The following is a 19,397-nucleotide window of genomic DNA, read 5'->3' as shown; positions in this document are numbered from 1 at the left end:
GAAAGAAAGGCAAAATATATCAAAGGGGCTTTGAAGTAACTCTATAAAGAGAAAGAATGAACAAGCTACACAGAAGGGGAAAAAAGGTTACTGCAAGAAGAAGACACTAAAAATCTTCCTCCCTTTGTGAAATTAAAAGAGAGAGAGAGAGAGAGAGAAAAAAAAAAAAAAAAGGTTTGCTTGTAGCCTCTGGGTTTTGGAAAGAGAAAAAACATACTGTCGAAGGTAGCTGGCTTACTGGAGTCTGCAGCTTGTTAGAACCCATCTCATTTCCACAACTGGAAAGAGAGCACAGGATTCAAAAATGTCACAAGGATAAGATCTTGGTGGTATGAATAGTTGGGGAAAGGGTTTTGCAACTTTTTGTACCAGCTGCAGTAAGAACTTTAAATCCTGTAGTTTGGTTATTTAAGTTGGTTTATAATGCTTAGTTCTGTATGAAATTGACATGGGAATATGAGTTAAGCTGATAGACACCCTCAAATGTGTTAGAGTGGCTGTTCTTAATTTATACTTTTATTAGTCCTGCTAGCGTGTCTTCCTTGATCTCAATCTCCAGTTTTTCCACCTCCATTTTTTTTGCAGCAACCAGAGAAATTTTTCAAAATGTGTATTTGATCATAGCACTTTCTGCTTAAAAATCTTCAGTAATCCTAATTATCTTCAGAGTGAAGTTGAAATTCTGTAAGGTCCTTTATTAGGCAGCCTTTCTGTACCTCCCAATCTGTTCCTTACTGTCTTTTCTCTCTCAGCTAAAGACCTTGCAGAATTCCAAGCATGCCATACACTTTCATGTCTAGTTCCCCTTTCTCACACTGCTCTTTGACAAGAAATATCTTGATCAACACAGATCATTTCTTTCTTTTTTGTTCCTTCCTCCCTCCTTCCCTCCCTTCCTACCTCCTTTCATCCTTCCTTCCTCCTTCCCTCCCTCCCTACCTCCTTTCTTCCTTCCTTCCTTCTTCCCTTCCTTCCTTCTGTTTCTTTTAAAAATTTCTGCCAAATTGAGAGGAATTGGAAAGGTATGTGACTTGTACCAGGTCAGGAAGTTGGGAACAGAAGTGACCTGTTTTACTTCTGGGTCAAAGCAGAGAAGAGGTTACATGTGATTCTCTTCCCTCTTCTCACACTTCTTCATTAGCTAAGAAAGGAATGGTTTCAAATGAAACAGCTGTAAATTGGTGGACATTCCTCAGGCTAGATTCCTAAATGATGGTGTGAAACAGAGTTCCCCTCCAATCTGTGATAAACTTGTCCCAAGAATGAGAAATCAGCTTTCTTGTGCTAAATGTCAGAGATTTGGGGCTTAGTAAAGTACCATATCATAACCTAGTATTTATTAGTTCTTCTTTGGTGAAATTCCTCTCCATGTCCATTGCCTGTTTAGGCTATTCACACAGATTGGCTACTCTGTGGCTCAGACGGTAAAGCGTTTGCCGGCAATGCAGGAGACCCGGGTTCGATTCCTGGGTTGGGAAGATCCCCTGGAGAAGGAAATGGCAATCCACTCCGGCACTCTTGCCTAGAAAATCCCATGGACGGAGGAGCCTGATAGGCTACATTCCATGGGGTGGCAAAGAGTTGGACATTACTGAGCGACTTCACTTCACTTTCACTTATATTTAACATAGACATCGACCTTTTGATGTCATGTGTGCTGAAATAATTTTCCAGGTTATTACTTGCCTTTTGACTTAATGATGTATTTTCATGTTCCAAAGTTTTAAAATAATATGTAATCTACAAATCTTTGAAAAAAATGTCCCCATTTTAGGATAAGAAAGGCTATCTGAAATTTGATGGGTTGATTTTCTCCAGTTTTATTTATTTTTAATTGAGATATAATTGGCATATAATAGTTTATTAGTCTTAGGTGAACTGATTTGTAAAGTAATTATCACAATAAATTTAGCTAATGTTCATCATCACATGTAGTTTCAAATTGTTTTCTTGTGGTGAGAACATTTTTTTTATTGAAGGATGGTTGATTTGTAATATTGTGTTAGTTTCAGGTGTACAGCAAAGTGATTCTGTTTATATATATATGTATATACATACCATTTATATTATTTTTCAGATTCCTTTCTATCATAGGTTATTACAAGATATCAGATATAGTTTCCTATGCTATGCAGTGCATATTTGTTATTTATTTATTTTATATATAGTAGTTCATATCTGTTAAGTTTCAGACTCCTAATTTACTCCTCTCATACGTTTCCCCTTTGGTAGTCATAAGTTTGTTTTCTATGTCTATGAGTCTCTTTTTGCATTGTACATAAGTCCCTTTGTATCACTTTTTTAGATTCCACATGTAAGTGATATCACGTGATATATTTGTCTTCCTCTGTCTGACTTTCTTCACTTAGTGTGATAATCTCTAGGCCCAGTCATGTGCTGCAAGCGGCATCATTTCACTTTCTTTTATGGCTGAGTAATATTCCATTGTGTATGACATCTTCTTTATTCATCTGCTGATGGACACCTAGGTTGCTTCCATGTCTTGGCTAATGTAAATAGAACTGAAATAAACATTGGAATGTGTGTATTTTTCAAATTTTAGTTTTCATCTCTTAATGAGAACTTTTAAGGTCTACTCTCTTGGAAACCTTTGAATATACAAAACAGTACTGTTAGTCTGTTTTTCTATAGTCACCAAGCTGTACGTTACATCCCCAGGAATTACTTATTTTATAAATGAAAGTTTGTACCTTCTGACCACCTTTACCCATTTCTCTAGTTTACTTCTTCCCTATTTTTAAAACATGAATTTTATCATTTACTGTGATTTATGTTGATGCACAGCATTGGGTAGGGGTATAGCTTTGAATAAATACAACCATCTTGAAACTTACTTCGCTCTTTTTTTTCTGAATCAAAAAGATAATTTGGTGGTGTGCTTTTGAATTATTTCATAAACAACATCCTCATGACATCGAATGCCCATTCAGCAAATTCAGGATGAGTTGGCCCTTTAGCGCTTTGCTGAAGGCCTGTCCACTGCAGGGGTGCAGAGCACATCAGAGGACGGGCAGGAAGCAGAGATGTTTCCAGTCATGAGGGGAAATGCCTGATCCAGTGATGCAAGCACTCTGGAACTAGAACAGGAAGCAGCTCTCTCCCTCGGTGCTTCTATAGTGAGCACTTGATTTTTTCATTTATTGATTCAGCCTTTTACGTCATAGTAAAATATAAATTGAGCACTGTGAAGCATTTTGCCAGACTAACAGGAAACACCCTTTTTTTTTCTCTCAGTTGTATAAGTGAAGCAGTCTGGTAATTTACAATCATGGGGACTTTCACTATGCTTAGAGATAAGCACGGTATGGATAGTGAAAAATTATCTACTTTTTTTTTTCAGCTACATGTCACATGTTCTAAGATTTAGACTAGGATGGAGTAATACCCAGTTCTCTAACCAAGTACATGTAGATGTTCCTCCCTTAACACAAAGATCTGATAGGGACCATGAGATCTAGAAGAGCTTACAAGACTGAGACTCTACAAACTGTAATCAGAAATGTGTCTTAGTGATGGTGGTAGGATAAAGGTGGTGTGTGTGTGTGTGTGTGTGTGTGTGTGTGTGTGTGAGAAAGAGAGAGAGAACCTAATCAGATGTAGCCAAGCCAGAGGCAAGTTATTTCCTGGTTGGTCTCAAGTCTTTTGCTTTAGTAGTTGGCCTTCACATTTCATAAGATGGATTCCCTACCATGTCTTAGCCTGACTCATTGCAAAGACTTTTTGGTGGCTCTAGTCTATAATGGCTCTAGGAAGAGGAAGGCAAAGCTTTTTAGTACCACCAACACAGAGAGCTCGTGATAGCAGCCACATTACCAGTTTTCTGCATTTGTAGAACCATCAGGTCCCACAATGCCACATTAACATACTCCTGTCCATTATAATTCCCCAGGAAACTGCAATTGAAAGTCTCCATAGAACTGGTATTTTGGTAGCTTTTCCCTTCTCCAGGGAATGAATCTTCCCAACCCAGGGATCAAATTCAGGTCTCCCACATTGCGGGCAGATGCTCAACCAGCTGAGCCACAAGGGAAGCCCAGGACTATTGGAGTGGGTAGCCATCCCTTCTCCAGTGGATCTTCCCAACTCATGAATCAAACCAGGGTCTCCTGCATTGCAGGCAAATTCTTTATCAACTGAGGTATCAGGAAAGCCCGGGTTTAATATTAGAAAGAACTCAAAAAATATTGGCATTTGTTTTATGTTGCTTGATTATCTAGTTGCTCATTCATGTGCAACTCTTTTGTGTCTCTATGAACTGCCAGACTCCTCTGTCCACGGGGTTTCCCAGGCAAGGATACTGGAGTGGATTGCCATTTCCTTCCTCATGGGATCTTCCCAACCGAGGGACTGAACTCACTTCTCCTGCTTGGCAGGTTGATTTTTTACTTCTGAGCCACCTGGGAAGTCCCCTTTTGTTTTAATAGTTATTTTTTTTTAATCTCTTGCATTTTAACTGGTCGAAAAGGTGAAAACAAAGCTAAACATATGCATCAGTGATGTTCTTGTGCAGTTAACATAGGTCTTCCATATGTTGGCAGATCACATTTCTAAGCTTCTCAAGGTACAGATCAATCCTTTCAATAACGTGGTCTAACTCCTCCAGTTTGATGTCTCTGAAGGCAGGTTTGTGTATTCCACAAATCAGAAAGGATCATCATCCTTTCTCACAAACTGATACTTGTTTTAACATAAAAATTTAGTTGCAACATGTCTTCTCAGCAGATGGTCTAAATACTTCCAGTGTTGTGTGGTAAGTCATCTTGGGACAATTTATACTTGCCATCTCCAAGTGCATCACCAGGCAAGTTATCTATACCAGGGGTCACAGAGCAGATGGGCTGACAGACTGAATTATAATACCTTGAACTACATGTTTTATTAAATAAATTTAATTTAATTTAAATTTAAATAAATATACCATGAGAATCAAATGGAAGGAATGGAGTCAGTTAACAATCTGAGAATATGGGGCAATCAGGATGGAACTGTCACAACTCCTGAATCATGAGATATTACAAGCCAAACTTGGGTTTCAGCTATTTGGAAATATCAAATTGATTATATCAGCCTTAAATTAGGTATCAACTCTTTTTGGAAAAAAATTTTGCCAGCTGTATGAGTAGAAAGACCTATGGAATAAAGCTTTATGTAAACAGTAAATGAAATGCCAAGCAAATGTAAAATGTTATTTTTTAATATATTAGTAACCTAGTATTCTGACAGCACAAATCCTTCTTGTAAATTCCATCCTGGTAATGAGCTACTCAATTAGATTCATTCACTCATTTAATTGTTTATTGATTTGTTGTTAGTCATGCAGTCATGTCCAACTCTTTGGGACCCCATGGAATGTAGCCCACCAGGCTCTTCAGTCCATGGGATTTTCTAGGCAAGAATACTGGAGTGAGTTGCCATTTCCTTCTCTAAGGGATCTTCCCAACCCAGGGATTGAACCAGGTCTCCCACAGTGAAGCAGACTGTTTACCACCTGATCCACCAGGGAACATCAGGGAAGTTTATTGGTTTACTAAGTGTCAGATGTAGTACTGAATCTGTGTCTGAGGTAGTTCTGAACAGTAAGGAAAAAGTAATAGGGATAAAGCAATAAGCAAAACTATATATCCTGCCCTTACTGAACTTCCATTCTGGAAAGGGGGAATAGACAATAAAATATAATAAATAGTTAATTGCACGGGCATGGTAAGAACACTCTAAGCACAATGAAAATGATAAAGTAAATAGAGTTAGGGAATATCTAAAGGACTAGGGGTTGCAATGAAGGTAGATCTGATTCTGAGCAGACTGCGTCCTACTGGGGGGCAATGTGAGAACATTCTTGTGTTAAGATCAGATTCTAGAGTTAATCTGAAGGGAGAGTTATCAGGATTTGTTAACAGGTTGTATATGTCTGTTGTGAGAACAGCAAGTGCCAAGGCCCTGAAGTGAAAGTGTTCCTCATTTCTTCCAGGAACACCATGAACCCATTTTAGCTAAAGCAGAAGGAGCAAGGTGAAGCAATGAGGAGGTCAGAGAGGCAATGATGGAACCAGAGGTGTAGGGCTTTGTAGGCAATATTAAGAACCTAGCTTTTGCTGATATGACTGACATTTTAAAACAGTACTCTGCTGTCTTATCGCAAAACAGACTGAAATGGGTTAAGACGAAAGCAGGAGAACCAGTTTGGAAGATGTTGTAACAATCCAGGTGGGAGAAGTTAGTGATAGTCCAGGATGACAATAGTGAGAGTATTAGGGAGAGGTTACGTCCTATATATAACCTGAAGGTTGAGTCATCAATTTGTTAACAAATTGGATATAGGGTGTGAAGCAAAGAGAAGAAAGATAAACCTAAGGATTTTGATATGAGTACCTGAATAAGTGGTAATTCCATTCTAAGATGGGAAGAAGGAGCAGCATTTAGAAAAGAAGAAAGGCTCTGTTTTGGATATGCTAATCTAAATTGTAAAGGTCAGACTTATGAACACATAGTTCAGGGGGAAATTGTGAGCTTCAGATACAAATTTGTGTGGCATCCATGACAGAATAATATTGAAGTCTGTGAATGAAGATAAAGTCCCCAAGGCAATGAGGTTAAAGGACTGAGTGTGAGACTCTTACAACTTAACAGGGCTAGCAGATGAGGAAAGGCTGTGAAGGAAACAGAGCAGGAGTAACCGTTGAGGGGGAAGAAAATCAGAGCAGTTTTTTTTTTTACGTTTAGGTGATTCGAAATGTTGTGTTTAGTCTCTGATGAACAGCAAAACGATTTAATTACATATATATATATGTATATACATATGAATGTATATTCTTTCCATGATGGCTTATTATAGGGTATTAAATATAGCTCCCTGCGCTACACAGTAGGACTTTGTTTATCCACTCTCTATATAACAGTTTGCATCTGTTAGTCCCAGATTCCCAATCTTACATTGCCCCAAACCCCTCTTTTGGTTACAAGTTTGTCCTCTATGTCTGTCTGTTTCTGTTTGGTACATAACTTCATTTGTGTCGTATTTTAGATTTCACACATGAGTGACATACTATGGTGTTGTCTTTCTCTTTCTTACTTGGCTTAGTATGGTAATCTCTAGGTCATCCATGTAGCTGCAAAATGGCATTATTTCTTTCTTTTTTATCGCTGAGTAGTGTATTACATCTTCTTTATCCATTAACCTATTGATAAGCAGTTTGCTTCCATATCTTGACTATTGTAAGTAGTGATGCTATGAACATAGGAGTGCATGAATGTTTTCAAATTACAATGTTGCCTGGAGATATGCCCAGGAGTGAGAGGTGCCTGCTTTATATGGCAACTCTATGTGTAATTTTTTGAGGAACCTCCATGCTGTTCTCTGCAGTGGGTGCAACAATTTACAGTCCCACCAACAGTGTACAAGAGTATCTTTTTCAAGAACGTCTTGAAAGTAAAGAACTATTTTAAATGTTTCTAGTTAATCAAATAAGGTGAAATTTGAGACTTGATCGAGGATTGAGTAACATGAAGGTCAGTGAAGACCCTGCTTTGAATATGATTCAGTGGAGTGGGAAAGATTGGAGAAAGGAAAGGAACAGAGACTGGATAGCAATACACAGGGAGCAGAGCAGTGTTGTGGCATCTGAACAGAGAGATGAGGTCAAGAGAGACGTGTGTGTGTGTGTGTGTGTGTGTTTCAACTTGGTACAGAAGAAATAACAAAGTGCTTAAACACTAATGGAAATGGCGTTGAGTAGGAAATTGATGATGCAGGTAGAAGACCTGCATCATCAATTTCCTACTCAACGCCATTTCCACGGAGACAGAGAAGCCTAGTGGGCTGCTGTCTATGGGGTCGCACAGAGTCAGACACGACTGAAGCGACTTAGCAGCAGCAGCAGCTTTGAATAGCTAGGTTGAATGTGAGCTAGCGCCTAACTAAGAGGGCTTCCCTGATAGCTCAGTTGGTAAAGAATCCACCTGCAATGCAGGATACCTCAGTTCAATTCCTGGGTTGGAAAGATCCACTGGAGAAGGGCTAGGCTACCCACTCCAGTATTCTTGGGCTTCCCCTGTGACTCAGCTGGTAAAGAATCCACCCACAATGCAGGAGACCTGGGTTCAATCCCTGGGTAGGGGAGATTCCCTGGAGAAGGGAAAGGCTGCCCACTCTAGTATTCTGGCCTGGAGAATTTCATGGGCTGTATAGTCCATGGGGTTGCAGAGTCACATGACTGAGCAACTTTCACTTTTACTATGGGCAGATATAGCTGGAGGCTGTGAGGGTGCATTCAGATGGTTTCAGTCTTTACAGCAAAGAAGGAAGCACAGCTGTAAGTTGAGAGTGATGACAGAAGAGGTGTCTGGGGTGTATACGAAGGGAGACATTTATGAAAGAAGTCATGTAGAAGAGTGGATTAGATAATCAGAGTGTACAAGTACAGGTGGGTGGGAGATGTCCTTGCCATTACTGCAAAGGGTGATTCAGGACTGTAAATTTAGTCAAAGCTTGCTTGACCCCTAGCGTCTCTCCGCTTCTGCCTCTGCTTCCTGATGAGTTGTCATTGTTCAGACACTCAGTCGTGTCTGACTTTGCGATCCAATGGACCACAGCATACAGGCTTCCCTATCCTTCACCATCTCCCAGAGGTTCCTCAAACTCTTGTCCGTTGAGTCAGTGATGCCATCCAACCATCTCCTCCTGCCTTTAATCTTTCCCAGCATCGGGGTCTTTTTCGATGAGCTGGCTCTTTGAATCAATAGTGAAAGAAAGTGGAAGTGCTACTTGTTCATTCATGTCTGACTCTTTGCAACCCCATGGACTGCAGCAGCCCACTAGTCTCCTCTCTCCATGGCAAGAATACTGGAGTGGGTAGCCATTTCCTTCTCCAGGAGATCTTCTCCACCCAGAATTGAACCCGGGTCCCCTGAATTACAGGCAGATTTTTTTTTTTTTACCATCTGCACCACCAGGGAAGCCTCACCTCAGTAGAGATATAATTAATCTTCCTTTCCTAGTCTAAACCATACTGTTCACACTTTTGTGACTGACTTATGGTCCTAGGGGCAAATTGTTTGCAACTTGTAACTTTTTCCACTGTTTTATGAATAATTAATATTGACCGTGTTTGGTTAAGCTAGAATTTAAGACTAGATTTCCAAGGAGGATCTGTTTCTGAATCAAGTTTGTAGATCAGTATAAACATGTTGTTACTAAGAGAATATCTGACCACAAATCCTTTCATTCTGTTTAAAGAGTTTCACAAGTGGTCAAAGAGGACATGCATTTTTGTGAATGGATATGTTACCTTTATCTGTTTCTGTTCTTAGATGAGTGTAAAGAAGAACAAGGGGCAGAGAAGCCGCTGGAAGAGGGAACAATTTTCCCATCTTTAGATTTTATAAACAGCAAAAATAAATATCTCATGGCTGTTGCAGAATGGTCAGTGTCAAATGGGAAAACGTACCTGCAAGGATTTTTTATATCAAGCTAGACTGAATCCTAAATCGCCATTGATAAATTTTGGCTCCAAGCTTAAAGTATCAGTGTGAATTGATAGAAGTGTTTTATTAATATTTGAAAGTATAATCAAATTCAACAAAGACCATTAATACCTAAGACTTTATTCTTAATATAATGTGAGTGAAATGAATACTAGAAATTAGGCAAAAGAAAAGGAAATATGGACTTGAAACCAGAAGTCTTGGATTTTAATCCTATCTTTGTCATTGACTAGCAACCTGAAACAAACCTTGTAAACTATGAGGCCCTAAGTTACCTATTTGAAAATGAGAACTTGAGTTGGATACTTTCTAAAAACTCTTCTAGTACTAAAAAACAATTCTACACAGAGAGTGTTTAATAAAGACTCCCTTTAAATATATCACCTATTAAAATACAGTTGCAGAATTTGTTAATGTATTCTATTTTTCCACTTTAAAAAAATTTATTTTTATTTTCTTTAACATCAAAAACATTTTGTACTGGGGTATAGCCAATTCAGGTGAATGGTGAAGTTTCATGTGAATGGTGAAGAGACTCAGCCATACATATACATGTATCCATTCTCGCCCAAACCCCCCTATTTATTTTTAAAGAAAATGGATCTTTATTTTTTCAGTAGTAAAACTAATACATGTCATTTTAAAAAGCAGTACAAAAAACTAACAAAGTTGTAAAATAAAAGCACAGGCAATCCCATCTCTCACTATTAACATTTGATGTCTGTAAGGCTTTCAAAATCAGTCCTGAATATTCATTGGAAGGACTGATGCTGAAGCTGAAACTCCAATACTTTGGCCACCTGATGCAAAGAGCTGACTCATTTGAAAGACCCTGATGTTGGGAAAGATTGAAGGCGGGAGGAGAAGGGGACGACAGAGGATGAGATGGTTGGATGGCATCGCAAACTCAATCGATGTGAGTTTGAATAAGCTCTGGGAATTGGTGATGGACAGGGAAGCCTGGCGTGCTGCAGTCCGTGGTGTCACAAAGAGTTGGACACGACTGAGTGACTGAACTGAATTAAAAACTGAAGGCTTTCAAATAACAATAGCTATTGTGATTGGAATATACTTATTCTCTTTAAAGTAGTTACTAATATAGGAAAGATACTTTTAAAAAATATTAATTTTGTAACTGGATACCTTTGTGAAACTTTCTTATTGTAAGTTATTTTTAGTTAGTATTTTCTTTCCTTCATGTAGAATTATTTTTATCTGAACACAAAACTATTTAACAAATTTTGAGCCCTTACTATGTAAGGTCTTCTTTCAGTTGTTTATATTTCATATTCTTAGAAGGCACTTTTAACAATTCCTTTGTTATTTTTAAAACAATATTAGGGTAATGTTGAGAGTAAAAACTTGTGTTAGGTCTTTTTGCTGTTGTTGTTGTTCACTCAGTCATGTCCGACTCTTTGCAACCCATGGACTGCAGAACGCTGGGCCTCCCTGTCCGTCACCATCTCCAGGAGCTTGCGCAAACTCATTTCCACTGAGTCAGTGATGCCATCCAGCCATCTTGTCCTCTGTCATCCCCTTCTCCTCTTGCCTTCTATCTTTTAAAAATCATGTTAAAGATCTTTATGTAGAAGTTTAAAAATGTAAAACATTTGTTTAATGACTTGGGTACCTATTATGATTACAGAGCATTTTTTCCTTCATTTATTTTTTTTGAGAGAAATTGTATTAATAAACCTTCTAGTATTAAACCATTTTTTTTTTATTCTGGGAATGAGTATCAGTTGGTCATATAATAGTAGAATTACAATCAGTAATGTTACAAATATTAACATTTTGTTAACAATTTTTGCTGTTAAATTTTTATTGACATGTGTCTATATTTTTATTGGGCTTCCCTGATGGTGCAGTGGGCAAAGAATCTGCCTGCTAAAGCAGAGACAAGGGTTCAATCCCTGGCTCAGGAAGATCCACTGGAGGAGGAAATGGCAACCCATTCCAGTATTCTTGCCTGGGAAATCCCATGGACAGAAGAGCCTGATGGACTACAGTCTAGAGGGTTGCAAAGAGTCTGACACCACTGAGCATGTGTGTTGTTTGTAATTATGATTTTATCATCGCTGTTTTTAATAGATTTTGTTTCAGAGTGAAATTAACTTTACATAAAATAATGTGAAACTTTCTTTCTTTGTGCTCCTAGAAGTAAACTCTTCCTTGAACTCTGAAAGAATTTTATTGTAACACATTCTTTGTTGTTGTGTAACAGCTTCGTCAGTGCCTTATTTAGCTGTTGACTTGTTTTCAGACAATTTACTTATTTTCCAGGAAAAATTTCTTTCACATAGATTTTCAAACTTATAATCATAGTGTTGAATACTTTATATAAATTTAATACCATCTCTGGGAACTTGAAAAGGAGAGGAATTACTGTAAATAATAGTTTATATTATTTCCTATGTTTAAAATTCTCTTAATGCCATAGTTCCTCTTTAAAAATTCTTCTCCTTTCTGCAGTAATTCTGTTGGCAAAGAACATACTACATTTATGTTTTGCATGCAGTGCTTTCTGCTACATTTTAAAAATATTTTCTTGTAAAATAAACCACAAAGAAAGCAAAGAAAGGAATTTAGAGATTAATGAATTATTAAAAGCTGAATAATTTAAAAAACCACTTTATTAAGGTATTGTTGACATATAAAAATCTGTACATAATTAATGTGTACAATTTACTGAGTTTGGGGATAGGTAGGCATCCATGAAACTATCATCGCCTTCAAGGCCATAAACATATGCACGACCTCTCAAAGCTTCTTCCTACTTCCTTTTTTATTATGTTTATTTATTTATCTGTGATAAGAGTACTTTTATAAGATCTACTCTCTTAACAAGGTTTAAGTAAAACAATAGGATAGTGGCTATTGGCATTGTGCAATATAGATCTCAATAACTTATCTTACATATCTGATAAAATTAATAGTCTTATAACCATTATTTAGATCAAAAAATAGAATTTTAGTATCCATTCCAGAAACCCCTTCATTTTCTTATCTTTTTTTGTTGTTTTTGAATTTTATTTTTTGTTGAGATATAACTGATGTATCATATTAGTTTTAGGTAAAAAAAATTTATTTGATATAGTACATTGATGTACATACTGCAAAATAACTACCATGAATTTAGCTAACATCCATCACTTCACAAAGTTGCATATTTTAAATTCTTGTGATAACTTTTGAGATCTACTGTTAGTAATTTTAAAATATATTGTATGGTATTATTACCTATAATCACCATCCTGTACATTATATTCCAGGACTTATTTTATTTTCCCATCTTACTCATGGCTCTTCTCCTTTCAAATTACCCACTATTCAGACTTTTATAGTTAGTACTTCTTTGCTTTTCTTTATGATTTTATCACCCAATAATGCATCCCTACTTTTTAAAACTTTATTTTACTTTCAAGTATTTTCTTTTTTAATCTACACATTATTTCTCCTTCCCATTCATTCCATCATGATAAATACCGTGAATATCCCAGGGAATTGGACTTGAATGGTTTTTTACAAATCATCATATTTTTTTATTTATCTTGTGCATTTTCTGTAAGTTGGCAACTGGATTCAGATGCTTGATAAGACTGTTCTGATTTCGGTGGCAAGACTGTGCTCTTTTGTTAGAAAACTTTATTTCTGAATGTTTTGCTCTCTATATGTGACGGGGTAAAAAAGCAGAAGACTTCATTTCTAGTGTGTTGTGTGTGTTCCAGTGTGTGTAGATAGGTGGCGGTGGGTTTGGATGGATTTTGTGTGTGTTTTGCAGTAAGGGTATGAAGAAGTACTTTTTTGACATTTGACTGATCACCTGTGTTTACTAGGCAAGTGTTATGAACTGAATGATTGTATTACCTCAGAATTCACATGTTGAACTCTCAGTGTGGAGGTATTTGGAGGTGGGTTTGGGGAAGGTGATTAGGTTTCCATGTGGTCCTGAGGGGAGGACCCTCGAGGAGAAATTAATGCCCTTAGGAAGAGAAAAGAAGGAGAAAGCATACACACCAAGAAAAGGTCATATGCGCACACAGTGAGAAGGTGACCATCCGTGACCAGGAACATTTGTGACACCCACTCTGCCAGCACCCCAATCTTGGATTTCCAGCTTTCAGACTCTGAGAAAATAAATGTGTGTTATTGAAGCTACTCAGTCTATAGTATTTTGTTCCAGCAGCCCAAGAAAACTAAGCCAGAGAACTAAATCAGCTGGGAGAAAAGTTACATAGCCTAAGGGCTTTTAGTTACAAGGCCAAACTAAATCAGCTTGGAGAAAAGTTACATGGCCTGAGGGCTTTTAGTTTCGTGAGGTCACATTTTTTTTAGTATTCTTTTGCATAACCACATTTCCATCTGTAAAAATCATTCACCCTTGCTTCTAGAGTCTCTGGACGATGAGAATTCTTTCCCCACTGCCTTGCTGGAGAAATATGTTACTTTTAAGAAAAGTAACTCATTGGAAAAGCCCCTGATGCTGGGAAAGATCGAGGGCAGAAGGAGAAGAGGGAGTCAGAGGATGAGATGGGGCTAGAGAGCATCACCGATGCAGTGATCATGAACTCGGGCAAACTCCGGGAGATGGTGAAGGACAGGGAAGCCTCTCCTGCTGCAGTTCATGGGATCGCCGAGTCGGCCACGACTGGGCGGCTGAACAACAAAAGAATATCATCGTTCCATCAGTCATGCAACATGCTATGCTAAAGAGTGGCAGTTCGTTTTTCTGAATTTGCTTAGCCTCGGGGCAGGGGCATTCTAGGGCAGAAAGCTGCTTCTTTCAAGGTCTCCTCTGGTTCCAGCCCTGTTCTCCATTTACTTTCTATTAGTGAGAACTGGCAGAATATATAGTGATTTCTCTGGAAACCGCATTTTCAGGACGGGAAGTTGCTCATTAACCTTTGATGCTTTTCTTCACACTGATTAAAATTTACTGTATTTGCTGGTAATTCCTGCCAAAAATTTGTGAAACTCTATCATTGGCAGTATTTACTAGTTTCAGAACTGATAAGCATTTTCTTTCTCATGTTTTATTTCTTTTTAGTTATCTTTGTCAGTTTCCAAGTAGAGGCCTTTATAAGGGGGCTCCATCAGACACTGTCATTTCTTTCAAATAATAGTGAGTAAAGCATCTCTAAGGCACTTGATTATTTGAACTATGAGACAGTTAACTCCTTATTGCAGCAGTTCCAAAAGTATGTTCCTCAAAACCCAGTTCTACACATGTTAATAGGAGTTACAGGAGAATAGGTTTTCATGATCAAATAAATGTTAATAACACAAGTGAAACAAAATTAAACAGGATTCTTTACTAAGGAAATTTTAGTCCCTCTAACATGTGAAAAGAAAATTGTGATCATATAAGACAGACATAATATACGATGTTTTCCTAGAACTTATTTAAATTCAGTTCTTTTTTTCCATAAATCATCACAAAGGAAAAACAAATTTGTAGAACAGAATGTGTAAAATATTGGTATAGCAACATCATTTCCTAATTGTAAGTGAAGAAGTTAAGAATGGAGGAAGTGTCCTTTGCATCTGAGCCTTGCAAATTGAATCATAAAATATTCTTCATTCTCCCTCCCTCACTGCTCCCTCCTTCCCTCTGTTCATGTAGTAGATACTTAAATGCCCCTGATAGGCAATACAGAACTGCTTACTTGGCTCAGACTCTCATATGTATAAATATATACATATATATATATACACCACAATTTTGCTTGAGTGAAGTAGGAATATTTTAGGATAATTTTTATATACCATATATATATGGAAGTTTTAATATGAAGGAAATATATGTTCATCTCCCACTTTACAGAAATATTGTGAAAACTGAGTGAAGCAATGCATGTAAAGAGCTATAAAAATCTGATTGTCCAACAAGGAAGCCTACGGACCAGTTCTTTTCAAACATGCTGTTGTAATGTGCTGTAAAGTTGTCATGTGTTGAGCTTCACTGTGAAATATGTTGCTAGTTCTTAATATTTCCAAGTTTGTAATATTATGCAGTTTCCTTTTTAAAGACAAAATATACTGTGTTCCAGGTTATACTTAAAATAACATCAGTGTCATTCATTTGATTTATGACATAATTTATTAAGTGGGAGAAAAAGGGAAAGGGTCTAGCTCATCTTTGGGAAATTGCTTTGGGGATGGATTGTCTCTGTTCTTGCTATGTGGCACATGGGGATAGGACATAAAGATTGTTAACTGAAGCAGAAGAACCCCGTCCTGGGAATAGTGGACATTCATCATTTTGGTAAATTAAGAACATTCCCAAAATGCATGATGCAGTGGCTTGAAATGTTGCTGAGACATAATCACATGAGGCTGGGTGGTAGAGGATGAATCACATGGTAGTGATTGAGTTTAAGAGCTCTTGAAAGAAGCATGTTTCAAGAGAAAGTTCAAAGATTATGCAAATATTCTTATGAACAACCTGGGATGTAGGCACTTGCTTGGCTACCACAGTTTTGCTGTGAGTGAAGTAGGAATAGTTTAAGGAGAATTTTTATGTGCCTAAAATGATCTTAACAGAAACCACCTCACTTTGCCATACTAAATTTTTCTTCTGGGGCTAAAGAGTTTCCTAGAGGGGAGGCATTATAAGATGACTAGAACTAATGGTTAGAGCAGATGAAATAAAAACTTATTGGAAAATAGATACTGAACACACATGTTCACTGAAGATAAGTCAGCCTTAGCATTTAAAGGGAAAGGGCACAGTGACTTTCCTATTTGGTTGCAATGCAGCAGATTTTATGATTAAGGGCAGACTGGTTCTGCCTTCCTGCTAACTTAAGGGCATCCAACATCAAGAAAAATCCATTGTACCTGCATATTGGTGCTGCAGTATATAAAACTGTGACATAGCACAGCCCCTTTTGGGCAGATTTCACGAGGGCACACCCTCTTGTAGACAGAGCCAGAAACACAGAGCCATATAGACCTTTACATGCCAGGTCTCCACACTGAATTGCCCATTATTATCTTGATCGGCACATATTCTTTTAGATACAGTAAAAAAAAAAAAAAAAAGATCTTATTATTCAAGATTCCTTTTGGTAACCACGTTGCCAACAAAGCACATTTTACCTGTATCTACCAAGAGATACTGATTTTGTAGTTTAACTAGATATCTGGGGAACCAAATATGCCAATGGGTGCTTTAGAACTCAATGCATGTTGTTCATAGAAACAACTCTCTTCATGATATTCATGAGGAAGACTCACAGATCCTAATTAATACACAATGTATCTGATGTTGTTGTTCAGTTGCTAAGTTGTCTGACTCTTTGTGACCCCTTGGACTGTATGTAGCCCCCAGGCTTCTCTGTCCATGGGATTTCCCAGGCAAGAATACTGGAATGGGGTGCCATTTCCTTCTCCAGGGGATCTTCCCAGATCAGGGATTGAACTGGTATCTCCTGCATGGGCAAGTGGATTCTTTACCACTGAGCCACCAGGAAGGCCTTGCTCTATTAATGGAAATGTAAGCTAATTGATGTTAAGGCATAATGTGTGTGGGGTTTTGTATTGCAGAATGTTTTGTTACACACGTTATCGAAGCTTTTGTGGTAGAGAAATTAAAGTTATAAGCTTGGATACAAGTATATCCTAAAAGGCATTTGGCCTCCTGAGGTTTAGCTGGAAGCTGCAAAGTGAGTCAGAACCAGGTTTGGGGACACTCACCTTGCTATTGGGGCTGATTCTTGGAAGGCAGTCAGATAGTGATGAATCTCTCCCAGTTCTAAGTCTGCAGGTGTGCATACCAAGCTCTGCAGTCCTAAGGGTGGGGCATGGCAACTGTGATTCACATTGTGGATGGAAAGTTGGAGCCCAGGTGGCATGTGCCTCTCCTCGAGAGTCAAGCCTTGGTTCAGGCACAAAAAAAGAAGGGCTTGAAAAGAACTGCACAAGGTCCCATGACTCAGGAATGGCCAGAGGTCTAGGAAAGACTTCATGTCCTAGAGGGAAAGCAAGAGAATTAGGTAGAAGAGCAAGTCACACTAGAGTAGGAATCAGCATTTCAGCAGACAGTTGGGTGCTGTGATTGGGGAGATCAAACACCAAGGCTATGCCCTGGAAAATGCTTCCTGGCATCACTGTTTACAATCCACAACCCAGAAGTCATGATGGGGCTCCTATAGGAAAGTATATTGAAGAACAAGACCTAGTCACATTGAAGGGCAGAGTATGTACCTGTGTACATTAGGCTCTTTCCAGGATATTTCAGGATGAAGAAACAGATCACTGGTATACCTGATTCTGTTTACTTTCAAGACTGATCAAGAAACTGAGGTTCCATTTAAGAATTATAGGAGGACTCCCCTGTAGGCTTAGAACCTTGACAGTTGTGTAGAGGAGGTTAGTCCAGAAGGGCACTGGGTTCCTCCTTTTTCTCCTTGTTTTTATTTCTCTTGTCACCACTACTCTTAACCTTTGGAATCAGTTCTTAGTGAAGGAGAGAAATGGTAATGCTTCCTCAATAACAAAGTTGGAAAAGAAAAGGAAAGATGGGAAGAAAAACAAGGAGCTGTAACCAAGAGGAAACGAGGTGTCCTTTGACTGGTAACACTGGGTTTACAACTTGACTATCTGCGTACTTCTGTATGTGTTAGTCACCTTAGAACATATTAGTTGGATCACCCAGTATTCTGGGGGTAAGACCAGAGTGTTTTTAAAGCTCCTTGAGTGATTATAAGATGTAGCCAGGGTTAAGATCTAGTGACTCTTCTATCAAGAGGGCATTTTGAAGGCATGTAAGAATTATAAATTGGGCACAAGAACCTGAATCATAAAACTTTGGGGGAAATCTTTATACATACAAATCAATCCTCTTATTAGTTTTTCACTTAGCTATGACATTTTGGGGGCTTCCTATGTGGCATTAGTGGTAAAGAACCAGCCTGCCAGTGAAGGAGACATAAGAGCCATGGGTTTGGTCCCTGGGTTAGGAAGATACCCTGGAGAAGGGAATGGCAACCCAATCCATTATTCTTGCTTGGAGAATACAAGGACAGACAAGCCTGGTGGTCTACAGTCCATAGGGTTGCACAGAGTCAGACATGATTAAAGTGACTTAGCACACACGCATGACATTTTTATGAATTCTGCTGTAAAGCTTCCCCCAAAGTACGGTCTGTAGGATGCTAGTTCATGCAATGTTTATAGGTTGGTGTTAACAGTGGGGAACACCATGCTTTCATACTCTGGTCATGATACTTCCTGTGTCTACTCACTTCAACCACAGTCATATATAGGCAAATACGTTGTATTTCTCCTAGACTTTTTTCCTCCCTTTTGTTCTCTCTCTCACTCTTTTTTTTCAGATTCATTAAAAAATGATTTATATTATATAAATTTTACTTACTGGACATTTCTTCCTCCCCTTTCCTTCCTTCCTCATCTTCATTCCAATCATACGATATGGAACGTTTTCTAACTCAGTTGATTTTGAATGTATTTTTCCTCCCTTAGAACATTGCTCTACCAGCATCCTGGGGCATCATACTTGGGAATGTAACACTATAGTTAGAGGCTGAGAGAAGGGATGAAATGTCCATTTGGAGGGTAGTCCTTGCTACCTGTGGCTGCCTCCTTATAAGTTTGCAACTTTCCATCTTAGGAGTGGTTCTCAGTCTCTCTTTAGCTCAAATTTATGAATATCTCTCAAGATTCTTCTCAAATTGCTCATTTATATTAAATAGCTTAGTAGATTTCTCCAGGGGAGGAGGAATCTGAGGTAATATGACCTGGTGAGACAGATTTTCCTTATTTTCCTTTCGCTGTTTTGCCCTAGAAATGACCTGGGCCACATAAAGTTGGATGTGTAAATAGATATTCTTCAGTTCAGTTCAGTCATTCAGTCATGTCCAACTTTTTGCAAC

This window comes from Ovis aries, chromosome 9 (genome assembly GCF_016772045.2).
Source record: "Ovis aries strain OAR_USU_Benz2616 breed Rambouillet chromosome 9, ARS-UI_Ramb_v3.0, whole genome shotgun sequence".
NCBI classification, from domain to species: domain Eukaryota; kingdom Metazoa; phylum Chordata; class Mammalia; order Artiodactyla; family Bovidae; genus Ovis; species Ovis aries.
This window is presented reverse-complemented; position numbering follows the sequence as displayed.